The 18,936-nt window shown below is 40.4% G+C and overlaps 1 long non-coding RNA gene across 3 annotated transcripts in view; it reads left to right on the forward strand.

The window, feature by feature from the left end:
* The window catches only part of LOC106020281 (uncharacterized), a 96,980-nt gene that overhangs the window by 41,676 nt on the left and 36,368 nt on the right, over window positions 1–18,936 (forward strand). Inside the window, exons 2-3 of one of the 3 annotated variants that reach the window (XR_011804726.1) lie at window positions 3,799–4,344; window positions 4,430–4,659. This is a non-coding gene — a long non-coding RNA (uncharacterized lncRNA). Of the gene's footprint in view, window positions 1–3,798; window positions 4,345–4,429; window positions 5,737–18,936 lie in introns of those variants that run through there. The other 2 variants (XR_002406646.4, XR_005260989.2) reach the window with 2 other exon arrangements.

Consider the following 18,936-nt stretch of genomic DNA (forward strand, 5'->3'; position numbering starts at 1 on the left):
TTTTTAAATATGGGATTTAAAAAAAAAAAAAAAATACAAAACAGAGGAATAATACAACTTGCACAGTGGATAGTCTGCCATGGTTTGAATACTGCATAAATACAGTAATTTTAAAATATAATACAGTACATGATTTTATTTTCTTTTTTTTAATATTGTTCCACAACTTCAATTTTTTGTGTCTCTTAAATTCAATTGATGATAGTCCTAACTCAGTTAAAATGCCTAAAATGGGCTGTAGTTTTTGGCATTAGCTGGAGAACATCTAAGACTTTTGATACAGATTTTTTTTTTTAATTGAAAAACAAAACAAACAAAACACAAAAACAAACAAACAAAAAGCAGCTCAAACTCTGCTAAAGTCAGTAAGAAAAAAGGTAACAAAAAAACCTTTCATTTAAATTATCACCATTTGGCGTTTCTAAGATGAACTGGGTACCACAAAGATGAAAATAGTGCTGTTTCAGGCTGCCTGCAGACTCAGGCTGAAGGCATGGTATAACTCAAAGAGATGCTGTGTTTCTGCAGATTTCTTTATAACCACTGAAATTATAAGTGTAATTATACTATATTTAGGGATTGTGAAATTATTCTGAAATAATCCATTGTGAGAGATAAGAGCCGAAGCTGGGAAATTTACACAGGCTTGTGCTTTTATCACCAACAATAATTCGTGCCCGATACTCTCAAGGCTATGTCTAAATGGGGGCCTGGAGTTGCTTCCATACTTATGGGGCAAGAAGCACATCATGGCCATCTCCAGAGGAGATGCAAACTGCTTCCAGCACTCCCACCCCTTTCCACAAAAGTAGGAAAACTGGGCAGATAAAGCACTTTAGTTCCTCAGTTTGGACATTGATGGGTTAGTTGCATAACATGAATAAAATGTTATCATTCTCAAGCATATCTATAATTCTCATCATTGCATCTAACTGCTGAGTTATACTCAGGGATTTAATAACAATATGAGTCTGATTTATTGTCCTGGCTTGAAGTCAATGAAGATCAGCAGCAGAAATGCCCTTCAGTATTGGCACAACATACAAAGAAGTTTTCACCACTAGTACTGCAAACCTCATTTTCCCATCTGAAGAATACCAGAGGTATTCTAGCAGGACATTTCCAAATTAGTTGTAGCACTATTTAGAGAACAGAAGAATTTAAGTGGAGAACAAAATCAGCAGCTGTCGCAGCTGTGTCTTGAGTGGGAGGTGATCTTGAAGGAAAATGGCAATGAGAATTATTAATTCAGTTACTGTGGTTAGGGCTTGCTTTGTAAAAAGGTTTATATAACAAGATTTTAACTAAACTTTTACTTTATAAATGAATGAAATTATTGTATCATAAAGTACTGATAAAGTTGGAAATTACCTTGAACACTCACACCACAATCATACTAGACATGGGTATTTTCTTGTAGAGTGAAAAAAAAGAACCAATTTCTAAAATGTTACCTGTTGCCTGGGATGGGGACTCTGAACTTCTACAAATGAAGGAAAGCCTTTAACAGGTTCAGAGTTATATGGCACAACTGGCAAACTGAACTGCTTGCTTATACCCTGCACAATGACGTGCCCTGGGGAACCCTCTTTGTTCCATTAGATGCCGATTTCTGCAGACAGGACAGTTTTCTGAGTGGCTAGTTAACAAACCGAGGGGTTTCTGTGGGTTTTGTATTCAAGGTGTCTCTCCTGTTCGCAGGTGGAATTTCCTGTGAATTTCTCCAGAATCCAAACTCTGTCTTTTTCTCTCTCCCCTCTCATGATGTCACATTTTTGGTGTAATAATTAGTAAATGAAAATCTCTTGCATTTCCAACACCAGCCAGAAACATTTCATACCATGTAAAACTTGCATATATTTATCATTCTTTCGTTGTTTCATCCCGATAGCATTACTTGTATCTCACAGTGTTTTTTTTTTTTTTTTTTTTTTTTTTTTTTTTCTGTGGGAGCCCTCAGGTGCCCACCACCCCATCTGCACTTGGCCTCGGGCAGGCTGGGCAGCACTGTGGGATCAGGCCAGCACCAGTTCCTGCTTCCTTTGCTTTTCTGTTCTCCATAAAGCTCATGAGTTCAAAGCCAGCCTTAATAATGGCGCACACGTTTTTCTGGATAAATGAACAGAAGATGACCTAAAAAAGGGAGTTTGTCAGCATAACACCATTATCAGACAGGGTGGTTTGCTACCGGGGAGATCTGGTTGCAGCTTTTGAGGTTGTGTTTCAAGGCTTGCCTCTTTTCTTTCCCCCCTCACAGTAAAAATGATGTAATACATTAAATTAAGTGGTAACAATGTATGAAGCTGTGGTTATCATAAAATATTTACATCCCTGGAGTGTTATAAACACACAGTGGAGCCCTAATTAACCATAGGTAGTCTACAATTATCCCCTGGTACTTACCCTAATTGGAATTGGCTCGTTATGGGGAACAGAATAGAATTTGTTTTCTGTTTAGTACTGAAAAACAGAGTTGGCAATTAACTAAAAGCAGCAGCCACTTCATCTGACTTAAAAACATTAAATTGTCCTCTCAGAGCCTGTCACTGTTCCCACAATCTGAGCAGTTTCACAAACAAAACCAACAATCAGGCACAATTTCCAAGGCATGCTTACTTTCTAAACCTCTCCTCCATGTCAGCACTGTCAATGAATTGGGTGATTAATAACTGCGAAGCACAAGGGTTCATACAGGAACTAGAAGGGCTATCCAAAGCACTTGGAGATGCACAGGTCATCTGCTCTGGGAACCTATTAGAGGCATTGTGGGAGCAGAAAGAGGGAATGCATTTTTTTCTTTTTTTTTTTTTTTTTTCTAATTATTATTTAGCAGTGGAGGTTGTGAAGCTCTCTGTCTCACTAAAGCATTGCAAGCAATATTTCTGGTCAGACCTCTCCTCCATGAGCTGTCAGAAAATCTCCTAAGTGTACGAGGGGCACATCTGGGTTTTTGGCAAGGGAGTGATCCTGCCACTGTGAGGCTGCAGCTGTGGGCACGTGGCAGTCACCCTCAGTGCCCCTGATAGCAAGACAGTGTGATGCTTGTGGGCTGGTCGCCGGGGCTGGATCTGTGCAATGATCAGAGTTCAGCCAAGGCACAGGAAGGTACCTGGCTGCCTTCCCAAGCATTTCCAAAGGCAAGGGACAGCCAGGCTTGTTCATGCTGAGCTGACAACACCAGCATCGTGGGCAGGTGTGATCCTGAACTGCAGACGATAGGTGGCTTCTGTGCCAGGCTGATCCCTGCTGTGCCCAGGCATGTGCTGCTGCTGCTGCCCAGATGAGCAAAAGTGCTGCTGTCCCCAAACACCCAAATGCCCTTCACCCCTCAGCCTGCTTTCCCCAGCAGTGTCCTGCTCCCTTACAGCCACCAGTGGAGGCAACCCAGCTCATTTCACGGTCCAGTTATAGGAGGCAGGCTACCTCTGTAGAGGATTTCATGTTGACTGAGCAGGATAGGAAGAAATTATACACACAGTTATCCCAGCAGACCTGAGGAGGTGGAATTTTTTGGCTGGGAGCAGAGGTGAGCTGCTCAGGGAGCAGAGGCAGCCTTACCTGGGGCCGCTGCTGGCAGGGCAGGGTCTGAAATTGCAGCCGGAGAGGAATTACGCAGCCGCCACTGCGTAATGGGAATCTCCCATTTCTAATTTTATTTTCCTAGCTGCTTGTAAATGTCAAGAAAAATTAAACTGAAAAAGAAGTGTGGTGTGCTACAAAGTCCTGTCATAAAAATGTATCTTCTAAGTCATAAATTAATGATTTGTTTTCTCCATCTGGTTTGCCTGATACAAATAGGAACAGCTTGGTTTTGCTGAGAGTGGAAATGCCTCTGCTGAAATGATCTTGTGGAAATGGGAAGATACAAGAAAACACTCAAGTAGCCTGTAGCAGTCTGCATACTGCTGCAAACAGAAGGAAAGTGCACAAAGCGAAACATGACTTGGATGAGAAACACATCTCGCATGCTGTTATTGATTACCCCCTGTAATACAATGTGTCCTCAGCTGCTAAGTGTGCGGCTTTTTCCACAGTTCACCAAAACCCTCTCTTCTGACCTTCCTCCTAAAAGCATGACCTGCCTACCTTTCTGTGACTGTCAATGTTGTTGGCTCCTCAGGCCATTTTTCCAGTGCTCTTTTTATTTTTCCCAGTAATCTCCCCAGCTGCCACCTCCACAGATAAAACTGGTATTGCCAGTTATGCACGACGTTAACTCTGAAAAGTGAAAAAAGGGAGAAGCTGGAGATATGCCTGAGCAGTATTTCTACATTACTTTCAAATGAAATACATTTTTATGCTTTGGAAACAGCAGACAAGGTGGCTCTTGGCCAGAGGAGTAAGGTAGGTTCTGTACATATAGCTGTAAGGATATCTTTGCTTACTGTAAAAATCAAGTTTATCTAAATCCCTTTTCTCTGTTTTCCAGATATCCCCAAGTTGGATATTACCAAACTTTGGCTGCTGGATGCTAGCTGTTTACTTGCCCGGAAAAGGAAGTAGAACTACTGCACAGGAAGGTCGTACATGTATGTGCAATTTCCTACATTTGATGGTGGTTTTCATGGGACCTCTGGATTGGCAGGAGGGGAAGAATGTTGTTCTAATGAGCCTTGAGTCCTACCATAATGTTTGGTCCTTCTCCAGCCTCTAACCAAGGTATCTTGTGACTTCAGTTCTTAGGGCTGAGACAGGTGGAGGCATACCAGGGAAAGAGGAGGTTTTGGGAAACATATAGGCAAGACATATAAGCAGTCTGCAAGAAAGACAGGGAGAGACTCTTTAGAGTGTGTAGTGTTAAGACAAGGGCTAACTGTTTTAAATTAAAAAGGAGTAGGTATAGGTTAGATGTAAGGAAGACATTCTTCACTGTGAGGGTGGTGAGACACTGGCACAGGTTGCCCAGAGAGACTGTTGATGCCCCATCCCTGGAAGTGTTCAAGGCCAGGTTGGATGGGGCTTTGGGCAACCTGGCTCAGTGGAAGGTGTCCCTGCATGTGGCAGGAGGGATGGAACTAGGTGGTCTTTAAGGTCCTTTCCAATCCAAACTGTTATGTGATTCTCAGACCTAAATGGAGAAAGTACATAAAAGGGCAACTTTCTGAGTGTTTTGAAAACTCTATGAGTCATGGAGTGTATCAAAAAATGATGTCTGCCTTTCACACAAATATTATCAAAAATTTATTAAAAATATGAATATGCATGCCAAAATATACCTTTCATTTTTTTCCACCTCTTTTTCTACTCTCTGTATTGGTCCTTGTCTAAAGCAGCTTAGTTTCTGCAGTCTTTTCTTTGTCAAACTCATCTTTTGCTCCCAAACAACTTCCAGCAAATCTCAGCGCAGCGTGACTGGCACATCTTACCCTGGTCAGTTTCCCCAGGGGATGGAGTCCCTGGCCAGGAAGCTTCATTGCCAAAGGGATCTGCAAAGTGATCTGCCAAATCAGTCCTCATCTGTTGTGTTGTCTGAGATGTCTATGTTTTTATGAAGCAGCCGGTTCACTTAGTGAGTCTCTATTTTTAGGTCTATGCTAGCAGCCCTTAGGAAATTATATTGAAGTTGAAGATGAGAGGATGTCCAGCAAGGTGAAAGCCTGCACAGACAAAATGGTGTTGTCTTCCTAGTCTGTACTCCCACAGGGACTGCAAACACAGATTTTGTGAGGTGTGTGCATTGTCACAAGGGCCTAAAAAACAAATTTTGGGCTAGTCTAGTCATCTTGATATACTGTGTTGTGCCATATCAACATAACCAGCCTCCCTCCCTCCCTTCCTCCATTCCTCCCTCCCTCCCTCCCTTCCTCCATTCCTCCCTCCCTCTCTTCCTTCCTTCCTTCCTTCCTTCCTTCCTTCCTTCCTTCCTTCCTTCCTTCCTTCCTTCCTTCCTTCCTTCCTTCCTTCCTTCCTTCCTTCCTTCCTTCCTTCCTTCCTTCCTTCCTTCCTTCCTTCCTTCCTTCCTTCCTTCCTTCCTTCCCTCCTTCCTTCCCTCCTTCTCTCCTTCCCTCCTTCCTTATTTGCTTCGAAATAAACATAACTGCTTAATAATTGACAAAGTGACATTTAGGTTTCACTTTTTATTTCCAAATGTAAACACACGTTTCAGTTCTCTAGTCTAGTAAATAATGTTATATTTTTATGGGATTAGACACCTTGTTAAATCATTTTAGATGTTACCACTGTTTTCCCGTTTTTCCTTAAGTTATTCATTTGTTCCAGCACTCCTTCTTTTGGCAAGAACCTCACTTGCATAAGCTGTTGGATCAGCTTTTCACTGATTATGAACTAAGTCATTTTTTTGCCTCAGCAAAAAGAAAGAGCTGAGTAAAAGAGTTTTTAGTTTAGAAATATTTGTCCTCCTTCAGGATTTTGGGTGCCCATTAACTCCAGCAGGGGAGCTTAGCACTTTGCAGCATTGGCTTGCTAAACCAGAGATGCTCCTCTAACCTTGTCCAGCTTCCAGGGAGCTGTGCTGCTGCTGCTGCTGCAGTGTCATTGCATTTGTCCTCTGTTCCTCTCTCTCTGCTTTTCTGATTTTTTTTTTTCTTTTCTATAAGCAAAGACATTGTTTTTCTTGGAATGAGCTGCAGAACCTACTCCTCCCTCCACCACAAGCATCCTAACAGACACAATACAGATGGTTTCTCAAAAGTATACTTTTTCTTTTTAGGGGCAAGTGATGTACTGTTAATCACTAGTGGGTGTTTTGGGTGAATGAAAGCCAACCTGATGAGTGAGTGATGCCTAGTAGGTGAATTTCTTGATTCTTTTGTTAGCTGTTAGCTAACATTGCTTGCAGCTACTCCATTTTCTCTTTGGTTGTGTAGAGTATTAGGGAAACTTGTACCCAACAATAAAAATATTTATTAAAATTGTAACACCACAATAGGTTAGACCTTTTTACCTGGTTGGAATTCATTTTAAAGCAGCACAATATGCTGGAAAATGCAGTCCTCTGCAACAGATACTGCAGCAAAGTAAACCTTGAAGTACTCCTCAAAGGTCTCATCAATTCCTCTTACAGAGTGTGTTGAATGTAATGATGGAGAGAAGCGATTCACATTGGTTGTCTCACAGACCTCAAACTTAACTGTACAGGTGGCTCTGTGGGGTTTTGTAACACTTCTGTTCACCTTGTTAGATACAGGTTCCAGACAGAAAATCTGAATTCTGTGAGAGTCTGTGTAATAACCCTGTATCCTTGAAGTCAGGTTGAGTTCCGTCTTTAAGCTCTCAGGGAACATTTGTTTCATGCTTTCATTTTCAGGAGATTTCAATGCTAAGGTAAACTTGATTCCAGGCTTCAGACACCCTTTACAAGGATCCAGCCTACAAGGCAGGAGGCTAACAGTTTGGATCTGATCCTTTCTTGTCCACTAGCTTACAAAAGCTTATAAAAAGTATATGACATAAAAATATCAGGCATCCGAACAGGTAAACATTTAAGAAATGAATAATAGGATTCCTAAAAGAACACAGGTGTCTAACTTCTCTTGGAGTGAATCACTTTGAATGCTTGCTGATCAAACTATGGGGGCTCAGCTCCCAAAAACTGCATGAAAGGCATCAAAACTTTAGCTCTGTCCCCTTGCAAATACAGATAAGATTTTTTTTTTTTTTTTCTTAAAAAATTGAGAATACTTTTGCTGGAGTTTTTCACTGAGACAAAGATTTATATACACAGTTCCAAACAACACCCCCTTTTCAGTTGCCTACCATTGCTCCATCCAGTTAGCTGACTTTTCAAGAAGTTTAACGATTAAGACATACTTTATTTTGAAACTCCTTTACTTTTGTCAAGTCTTGGTCACAAATGCAGTGTTGTAAAAGGCATCTGGTTGATATGATTCAGAAAGCATTTTACAAAACCACTTGGCTCTGTGGAGAGAATTGATTCTTTGTCAGCAAGTGATTGACAGTCCAAACCCACATACTCTAAAAGGAGATGCAGAGACAGGATCTGGCAGTCCACCACAACAGACCTCTTGAGTTAGCAAAGCCGTGATGTGCAGGAATCACGCACTGGGCTCACTGATGGGGGCAGGCATTTAATCAAATGATGAAGGCATGCAATGAGTGTGCCAGACAACGCAATGAAGATGGCAGAGGGAAACCGTGTACCGTGGGAGAGGCTGTTGCTGGAGCATCTGTCTTTGAGCTGTGCCTGTCCTCAGCTGTGGCACAGGCCCCCTGCCCAGGGAAGCCAGGCACCAGGCACAGCTGTTCCAAGGCCCTGGCCAGTGGGTGTGAAACGGAGTACAGAAACTAAGCTTGTGACCATGTGTAGGACTTGATGGGTCTGGCACTACCTCAAGCAGATGTCCCTGGACCTTGTTTCTGGGGGCTGAGTTGGAAAACAGCATCAAGACTGAGCACAGCAAGCGTGGCCAAGTCCTGTAGAAGTCGATTTATACTGCTGGAGTCTTCACCAGAACGTTCATCTTGGACAACTATTCAGAAACTGGGATGAATCACATTACCAGTGCTAAGCACTGAATCACGCACCTATCAAATCTGTCAGCAACAAAATTTATAGGTAAAAAATAAGACGGTACACCTCTTTAAAGTGTTGGCACCATTTTATCAGGATAAGTGGTTGGATCTTACAACTGTGTGAGCTTTCCAAAGTGTTAATTTAATTGCACAGCCACCTTCTTATCTAATTTGCCTCTAGCAGGATCTTAAAAATGATTTAAACTTCAAAGACGATACTAATCCCACATGCACAAAGATACTTGGAAAAACTATTTCTTTGAAATGTAACTGATTACAAATGAGTGTTGATTGCTGGTGCCTTCCTTGCAGCATTAGCTTTTCTGTGGGCATGGCGTGCTTTTGTAATTTGTCAACTGCTACCACTATTTAGGATCACTTAAGCTTTCTCACACTAATTAAAAACTGTAATTAAATAACCAAAAAATCCCTCACTATGACTCAGTCTCAGAGTGTGCATCTGGCCCTTGTTTGAGACAGAGGGTAAAAAAACCCCAAAGTTATGACTGAAATTTCCGGGATGTTTTCTTTTGATTATCCCATAAAGGCACTCTGCTGAAATGGTAATGGCTGGAAAATAAAAGAGAGAGACAGACATCTTTCACTGAGGTGGAAAGGACTGTGGTAAACATTTCTGCTTAGATTGCATTTTGATCTCAGAATGTAGTACAGGACTAATAGATCATGAACAGAAGGAGCAAAATAAAATATTATTTTAAAATATCTTTTAATTGCAGGTCAGTGAAATTTAGCAGTGGAGGTGGAGAATATTATTGGTGAATATTATTTTAAAAAGAGTCCTCTCCTTGAAGAGTAGTGTACTCTACTCTCACTCTTCCATATTGGCACAAAAGGAGAAAATGATCGTTGGAAAGCAGATTTACTCTGCAAGAGCTTATCACTTCATTTAATAGCCATACATTGATATATTTTTCAAAAGTTAGGCTATAGCTTCGGAGTGCATTGGGGAAAGAAAGAACTGTTTATGCTTAGGCATTAATGTATTGCACAAGATCTATCTCTACTAATTGCATTTGGCCACTTTTATGTTGTTTTAGTGACCACATAAAACAGAAGGGTAGGATACCTCAACTTCTGTCTCGTGATGAAGATGACATACTTACTGTAGCTAAAGCTTTCTAACAATTAAACTGTCCTGATTGTAACATAAAGACGAGACATATTTCCTCATAGCTCTCCATCTAGATGCCATGAGTGCTGTTCAAGCAACATTTGTTGAACAGCTGTGTCTAGAAAGAAAAGTGAGCTAGTGAAATGTATTTTTTAAATTGATTCAGATTTTAGTGGATTGCTGTTTGGAGTTATTTCTGGAGAAAAACTTTTCTGAGTGAAAAAATTATCACTTCAAATGCACTCTGTTTTTCTACAAAAAAAGAGGTCCAAAATGGTGTTTACTGAAATAAAAAATTGGAGTCACATGAAGTAAGTTTTTGAAGAAGGGAATCTTTTGTTAGAACTGCTGACTTTAGAGATTAATTTAGCTTGAAAAGAAAACAAAAACAAATCTATGGTCTTTTCCATGATAGAAATCCACTCTTTATGTCCTCAAGATTCTAATTCCTGTTGAGGTAGATCTTTTTATCTGGTTTATCTTGATCAAAACAAAGTGGTAGTTGTTGTTTTGTTTATTCCCCTTTCATTTTTATCTATGCTTTAAACATGCTAAATTAAAAAACATAGCTCCCCTACTGAGAGACTGTGATCTCACTTGTGAAATCAGCCCTTCCAGAGACAATACAGCAATATTTAAACTGCAGCTGAAACCTAAGAATCAATGGTCCTGTGAAAGCCAGAATCAGTTATCAACCAGGTGTGGAATGGTCTGTTTGCTTCCTAAGGCACAGATCTCCCACCGTCTGTTTAAATGTGTACCATGCAAGGCTGTAGATACTTTAATAGAATAATAAATGCATCATTTCTCTTTCCTCTTCCCCAAAGACCACTAGTAGTGACAATCCATGTAGTAGTGACAGATTTGGCCTTCAATACACAGTAAAAACAGGTAAAAACTCTCTCAGGCACCCTAAAGGCTAGATCTTGACATGGCAGCTTAGCTTCCCAGCCAGGAAAGCAAATAAGGGGACAGGAATCACAGAATCACAATAATGCTGGATGGTAAAGAGCACTGGTGGTCCTGAAACCCAGCCTCCCACTCAGAGCAGGAGTACCACTAGTGCCAGAAAAGATCTGACATTGCTTTGTCCAAATTTATCATGAAGGACAGAGATATCAACACCTGTTTGGATATCCTGAGCCAGTACTGCACTTTCAACTAATCTTCCTAATGCCCAACTTGATTCTCCTGACCAGCAAGTTCTGACTGTTGCCCTTGGTCAAATTTTCTGTTTCACAATATGAAGAGGAATTTGCTCCATCATCTCTGTAATTGACCTCCAAGTAGGCTGTCATTACAGTGTTCCTTAACCTCTTCTATGCCATGCTGAATTGTCCATGCTCCACGTGGGGTCCCTCCCATGGGATGCCGTCCTTCCTGAACTGAGCCTGCGGGGGCTCAGGCAGCAGCTCTTCAAGCACTGCTCCCACACGGCTCTGTACCATGGGGTCCATCCATCCCCCAGGAGCAAACTGATCCAGCACAGGTCCCCCACGGGTGGCAGCTTCTCCCAGGCCCCCTGCTCTTGCATGGGCTCCTCTCCATGGACTGCAGCTCCAGCCTGGGGCCTGCTCCTGCGGGGGCTCTCCATGGGCCGCAGCTTCCTCCAGGCCACATCCACTTGCTCCACGGGGGCTCCTCCATGGTCTGCAGTGTGGAGATCTGCTGCATGTGGGACCCATGGGCTGCAGGGAACAGCCTGCTCCACCAGGGGCCTCTCCACAGGCGGCACGGGAACTGCTGCTGTGCACCTGGAGCACCTCCTGTCCTCCTGCTGCACTGGGGTCTGTGGGGTCTGCAGGGCTCATTCTCACTCCTCTCTCCCAGCTGCTATCACACAGCAGTTTTTACCCCTTTATTAAAACTGCTCTCCCAGAGGCCCAAGCAGTGTTGCTCCCTGGCTTGCCTCGGGGCAGTGGCAGCTCCCTTTTGGAGCTGGCAGCCTTAGAAATGTCTCTGCTTTGTCATGGATCTGAGCTCCAGGCAAATCTGCTTCAGCACTGAATCTGCTGGGATGATACATCTGTCTGGCAGAGAGGTTCTTCTGCTTCCTACAGCATGGTAACTAACTGGGCTGTAACACTTGACAAATTATTTCTTAGTTTTGGTCCTGATCTGATGACAGAAATGTCTAGCCCCAACCATCCCCTGAGCAGGACTTGTTCCTTTTCTGTTGCAAATGGGCAACAAATGTGGGAAGGAAGCCTTCCTTCTGCGGACAGGAGTTTCCAACTTCCCCTGTCTTGAGAATCTGTGTCCTTTCTTGCCTCGGTCACATCAACCTTTTTGTGCTCTGTTCTCTGGGAAACAGGAAGCCAGACGAGTTCAGTCTGCTTGGCTGCATGGTCTCTCGCTTGGCATGGAAACCCTGTTTACCTCTGACCTCCTGGCATGGTTCACTTCTGAACATTAGAACCACCTCATGCTGCTCCTCCCGTGCTGTCAACTAGAAAAATAGAGAACTTGACATTTCCTCCAACTATCTGTGGAATATCTGAATATTTAATTCTGTGTAGACTTATGAGAAGAAACATGTTCTGAGGTTGATCTGTTCCCTTCCTCCCATGCAGGTAGAAAAAAGTTAGAGAAGGGGAAGACCAGAGCAAAACTCTTCTGGAATGGTAATAGACACAGGGAATCTTGTAAGCACAGTCTGGACTACAAAGAGTCCCCTGAATGAGATCTGTAAATATTGTCTTTTATTTATTTATGTATGTATTTATTATTTTTTATTTTATTATTATTATTTATTATTATTATTATCTTTTTAGATCTGAAAGCAGTTAATTGCAAGGCTGACTTCCTTCTAAGAGTCAGATACAGCCACTTCTCCACCATTCCCATGCTCCAGCAGGCAGGAGTAGCTACACTTAGAAAGGAAAAACTGTGATACAATAGTGGAAAAAGGGGGGGTTGACAAGGGGTGTGCATTACATCTAAATATTGTGTTTTATGAGAGATTTACTTTATGAAATGGGATTTCTGTTTCCAAGTTATAAAACCATAAAAAGTTATTAGAAAAAGCAAAGCTGGTTACAGCAGCTTCACAGGAATATTAGCTTATTTATGTCTGTGTGTGGGGAGAGGTGAAGTGCCTCTTGTCCTTGCTATCACCATTTTTCAGAGGGACCATTCCTTTCTGGACTTTCTGAGCCCAACTGCAGCATGTTATTCAATCATCTGAAGGTTCACAGTGCCAAAGACAAGTTAAAACAAGAGCATGCTGGTGCATCTGGATCCTAGTGACAGCACCATGGTCTGAAAGGTTCGGTGCATGTCTTTGCTTCTGGAAAAGGAGGAGTAGGTGGGTTGTGTCTTGTCCCTACTGTATGGTTGAAGATTTAGCTGAGAAACCCATGTCTCACTGAAATGAAAAGCAGCTACATCTGAATCATGCAGCACAGTGTCATCTGGAGATGCCAGCTCATGCCATGACATATTCTGTCCATACTAGTCTCCACCAGACTCATTAGCTCAGGTGTGGCCAACCTATACTACCAAAGCCAAGTTTGCTTGTGCTAACTTGGGATGTCTCTTTTTTATGCCTTAGTAGAGCGTGTACGCATATCCTCTATTATTTTTTTTGTGTGTATGGATCTCTGATAGCATTCAGTAAGACCACCCACTCCTGTCTCCCAGTGAATGTTAGCAGCTTCATATTTTAGTTGAAAGTCAGAATTCAGGATAAAAGGAAGCCATAAATAGTCAGGGTATGGAATTTCTTTGAGCAGCCCATTCAGTCTTCTGCTATGGAGTTTTTGCAGTTTTGCTAGATATATCTTTAGGTTTTGGTTGCTTGTTTCTCAAAATCTCTGTACCAATTGAACCAGTCCACTAATATATTCCATTTACTCAGTTTCCTCGGAGTTATCTACCTTTGCAGCTGGATCAAAAGTTGGCTAAAATCTCTTCACCCATATATTGAAATTATATGACTCTTTCTTTAAAAGTGACCTCTGGCATCATTTAAAAAGTTTGTATATATATTACACGTTTTAAATTTCTGCTGATGTTCTGCCATCCAGGTTATTTGGATAACTCATTAAGTATGCCTGTTTGTGAGTGTGCTGGACTGACTATCACTGATAGTCATAGAAATACTAGATAGACATAGATGAAATAGATTATCTCTGCAGCTTAATTTTTGGCTAGAGGGCTATGCTGAAGCGGTGACTGAGGTAAGAGGACAATTTGAGTAAGATTCAAATATTAGATATTTGCAGTCCAGACAAGTACATCTCACCAAAGGTCCTTTGAAGCTATAGACACTGTATCATTCATGTAGTATAGGGTGGAAGAGGTTGTGCACTGGAAGCACCCAGGGCTGTGCAGGTATAGACACCTGCATTTAATAAGATGAGTATGAACCTTGGCAACCATGGAAACTGAAGTCACAGAAAGATTTCACTTGGTCCTGTTTTCACTACTGACAAAGTGGGCGAGGAGGGCCTGTACAGGAGAAGGTACTTTCTGCTTCTCGTAAGTGTTTAGATCTGTGTTTGAAGGGTGTTGGATATTAAGTACCCAAATTAAAAAAGAAACAATGAATGATGTTTAATGCTCATAGGGTCTGAATTTCAACAAAGGAGGGATGACCTAAGGGTTGGGATGAGCGCTGGAGGTACTTTCTGCTGCCTGCTATACCATAGGCAGCTGCCACATCAGCTCAGCAAATCAATAGGATTTGCAGACATTTATAAGGACTGGTGTGGCTGATAATTTTTTTTCTTTTTTTTTTCTTTTTAATAGGACTATGAAGTGTGAATTATTTTTATCATCTCTCTCACTCTTAGTACAGAATTCAGTCAAGGACCTCTGTGAATCTGACTGCTTACTTCTGAGGGGAGGTTGCCCTTGTAGATGCATGGCTAAAGGCAGGATGTAAGGGGTAGAGTGACACATGCATTTGTACATAGCACCTATCCATTATAGGTGTGGAAAGACTGCAGGATCTGCATTAGCACTCAGGCTACAACAGCAGTTTCCTGCTGCCAAAGCATACTCTCTCTTGCCCCAGACAGAGCTCCGGAGCACCCTGCTCATGAGCTGAGAAGATAAGCATTTGAATGAAGAATCCTCTTGGTTATCCACTCCCCAAACTCCTAACTGAGTAAGTTCAAGACCAGTTATTTATTTTTTTCTTCTAAATAAAGCTTTTCCCTGTTTCTCAGGAAAACAGGAGATGATTTCGTCTTAACATAACATTTAAGACGAGATAGTGTCAAAAGCTGTAATCTTGCATGTCCCCTTTAATACATAACATCCTGATTATAGTGGCCCTGAAAAATTAACAAGTATTCAAATAAACCCTAACTGAAAAGGATGCAAGGCCACCATTATCCAGCCTGTGTGACTCATTAAAGTGAAGGGTAAAGAGCAGAGCAGAGCTGCATTAATCACTTGGTTCTGCTACAGGAAGAAAAGGATTAATATGATACTTTATTTACAACATACCATATGCAGAGTTAGCTGATAGCTGCACAGAGGCTCTAGGGATACTGCTGATGAAGGAACTTCCCACTTCTAAATTATCTTTGTGAAGTTTTTAGTCAAATTTTGTTTTAGACTTTGCGTTTAGCTTGATAATAATCCACAATCTTTCTGATACAAAATAAAAACTTCATTTCTTGTTTCATGTCTTCTTCCCTCCCTGAATATTAGCATATGAGAAAAACTCACATAAGTTTGTAAAGATAGTTTCATGAATAGCTGTTGTAAGGCCAAGAGAGGAAAAAAAATACCAACACCAGCTTCAAGAGATTGAAGACACATTTTTAGAGCAAGTTTTTGGTGATGAGGTACCTTGAAGATGCTCTTACAGAAGTCAGACGATATTTGCTTAGTTCTCATACTATAGGATGCTGTGTTATTAGAAAAAAAAAGAACAAATAGGTGAAGTGAAACTCTTCTTTCTTAGCCTTTCTGAAGAATACTTCAAATCAGAAAAAAAAAAAAAAGAAAAAAAAAAAAGAAATGGAACAGAAGACCACAGGGTTATCAAAACATAACAAAAGTAGCATTTGTGATGATAGGTGGTCCTGTTGCATTTGGCGTTCTTACTGATTTCAGGAATGACTGACTGACATCTGATGAGCCACTCTCACAATTGGGTTTATAGCAGATGGTACAAAAGCTCCCTGATGGGAAACTTGGTCAGGATTCAGAGCAAAACATCTGACAGAAAACTACCGACAGGCATAAAAGTTATAAATTACCATACAAAAGAAAGTACCTGGTCCAGAGTAAGACTTACTGATTATAGTCCTTGTGCATTTCTGAGGATTGCAGAGAAGATGATTAAACACTTGGATTGTGTTGGACAAAGGCTCTCGTTGCAAAGCACTCTTCAAAAGCGAGGCAGCACAGAAAATCTCAGATGTGGTTGATACTGCAAAATCCAAAACACAGAAGAAAAGAGACATCGTGCAGGAAAAAGTGGGGAATTCAAAGTTGATATTACAAAAAACAACATATGGAGCCTCATATGCTATGGCAAACACCATAAACTGAGGCATGGGTTGGCATTTGGAAAAATTTTAATGTAGTTTGATTATTGTTGTTGTTTTTAGCTGGGGAGAGCCTCTTCCGGGAGTCAACTGGGACTGATTACTGTACAGAGAAGTATATGTTAACTAGTGCAGAGCAGCTAGACCCGAAACACTTGTGGAACAGACCTCTGCTAGTCTCCCTGGCTTGGGATGATAGCTGGATTTCCTGTGGTAGAAACCACAGAAGGATTCCCAATCTGAAATTGCTGTATCTTGACTGGAGAGTGTTTGGGTTTGTCCACATGCAGCCATTCTCACCTTCAATAAATCAGTAGAAGGAACAGTTTTAAGATTAGACAGCAAGTTCCCATCAGTGTGGTCCAAGGGTTTTCTTTTGGTGATGTAAGCAAGATTTTTAATTAACATCAATTGAGGTAGTGGGACCTGTGATGTGGAAAGATAATTTTTGATTACAATCATGCAGAAAATTGGTCTTTTAGCTTCTAATGTGCTTTTATTTAAAATTAACTTTTAAACTTTCCTGAGCATGTTGTAACAAAAAAATAAAAACTCTATATTTGTACAAAGTCTTCAAAATTGGCAATAGTGTACACACATGCTAAGCTATTACCATTCAGTGATATCAGTAGAACTAATTTTATGGTTAGAGATATATAAATACGCAAGGTCAAGGTCTTATTCTTTATTATGTCATAACTATGGAATAATGCATAGATGAGTGGTAGGACTGACCTCACCAGTGAGCTGTAAAATATATTCCTTAGAGAGGTCAGATGTAAAAAATAATAAAAAGATCAGTTCATCACCTTTCTTGGGTCAACAAAACTTGGCTGAACTTTGACAGGCTTTCAATTCCATATTGATGATATATTCTTCTTTCCAAGGATGGATATGTTTGGGAAAAGATCAATGCCTAATTCTGAAGAGAAGTAATGGTCATGGTGAGCTAAACATATTTATCAGATTATAAGTACCTTTTTTACTTTCTGACCCACAGGAGATAATCAGCAACTCTCTCCATACTCATGTTCTTCCATAGCTCCTGTGCTGTCTCCAACTTTTTCTTTCAGGTATAACTGTTCAATAAGTAATATAAACTTAGAGTCTTGTTCTCTGTTTATATTTAACTTTGAAAATTCCTTCTGCTACTTCAGACCTGAACAAGGACTTGTGTGCCTGAAAGCTCATTTATTTTCTCAGTGAAGTAAAATGGATCTCATAAAGTAAATGACTGTCTTTGCTAATTTTGTCTTTCCAATAAGACAGCATCTTTAACCAATTCATCTGAACTTCTCTGAAATTTTTTAACATATTCTGAACTAACATCTACTTACAAAAAAAATCTAGGGTAACTTTTATAGGGTCATTATAGGATGACTTTTTCCTACTATGCAGAATTACTGAAACTCAGAAGTATGATTGCATAATACACCTCTCACTTTAAGAGCTGCAAATTATTTGGTCATTTAACTTTATTTATCAAGAAGTTATGTTCATGTTGGGAAGCAAAATTCTGTGTTAGCAGAATTACTAACCCAAACCCAAGACACTAAAAGAAGTATGTTTTGATAAAACATAAAATTTTATTAACATTTCTTTCTCCCTTAACGCAACCTTCATTGAACCAGAGTTGTAAACACTAAAATACTCTGCATAGATCAGTCTCATGCTATCTGAACTGGCCAAACCAAAAAGCTATGAATATTTTTTAAAAATAAAATAATAATAATAAAAATATATATTTAATCCCATTTTCCTACTTTTTTTTTTTTTTTTTTTTTACATTTCTCCTCTTGAATTTGTAACTGCAGCATTCTAGCTCTTTCAAACTATGTAAATAAACAAAAAACAGGAAGTCAGATATCTATATATTCCTCATATACATACTCTGTGGGAACACTCCTATTGAATTCCTACTTTGTCATGAGGAAGCATTTATAACCTGTATTATTTATTTGAGACACAAACATGTCTTAGATAATGAACACAAGTGCAGAGGGACATAACGTCAACAAAAAGTGCCCAAAACATTTACATAAACTGTCATTTGAGGTTTTGTAACATGCAGATGTAACTGTTAAGGATAATAGAAATACCTGTCATTTTAGCTGTCAACACATCTTGGCAATTTTATCCAGTTGCCCTTTGGGTGCCCTCTTTGCTTTGGTTCTTTGACTGGTCTTGCCTTACCACCTTTCACAAGGCAAAGTTAATGGCCGTGATCATTCCATTCTACTGACTTCACATATTCATTCTGACTCAACTTCTTCTCTGACTCACAATCTATTTCTATTTCCATAATCATGAGTATATGTGAGACATCCTGGGCTAATGAGAAATGGCACAGACATCAAAATGTGTTATTCATACCTATGTGAGTAATCCCCACACGTTCTTTGGTACATGTGTATTGACTTGATAGAACCTTCATTTCCTGCCTCTTTCCATTTATTAATACAAATGACTTGGTGAACCTTCTTCCACAGTAATATGGATGATTCCTCTTTTGTTCTTATGTCAGAAAGAAACCCCACAACATACTAGGATTGTCTCTTCAGCCATTTCATTTTATTATTACTATTACCTAGGAAAAGAGAAACAACAACAACAAATCTTTAGAAGTTCTTATAAATGATTAAACTTTACAGAGGAGCAAGTAATTAAATCATCATATTAAAGTGTCTTCAAGCTTCTTTGTATTCTCTCTCCTGTGGACAACAACTCTCCGGTGCAGGGGTTTCCATTCTCAGCAAGCAGAGGCTGAAGCAGTTCAACATAACTTAAGAATTAGAAGCTACA

Source organism: Anas platyrhynchos, chromosome 1, assembly GCF_047663525.1.
Source record: "Anas platyrhynchos isolate ZD024472 breed Pekin duck chromosome 1, IASCAAS_PekinDuck_T2T, whole genome shotgun sequence".
Classification (NCBI taxonomy): Eukaryota; Metazoa; Chordata; class Aves; order Anseriformes; family Anatidae; genus Anas; species Anas platyrhynchos.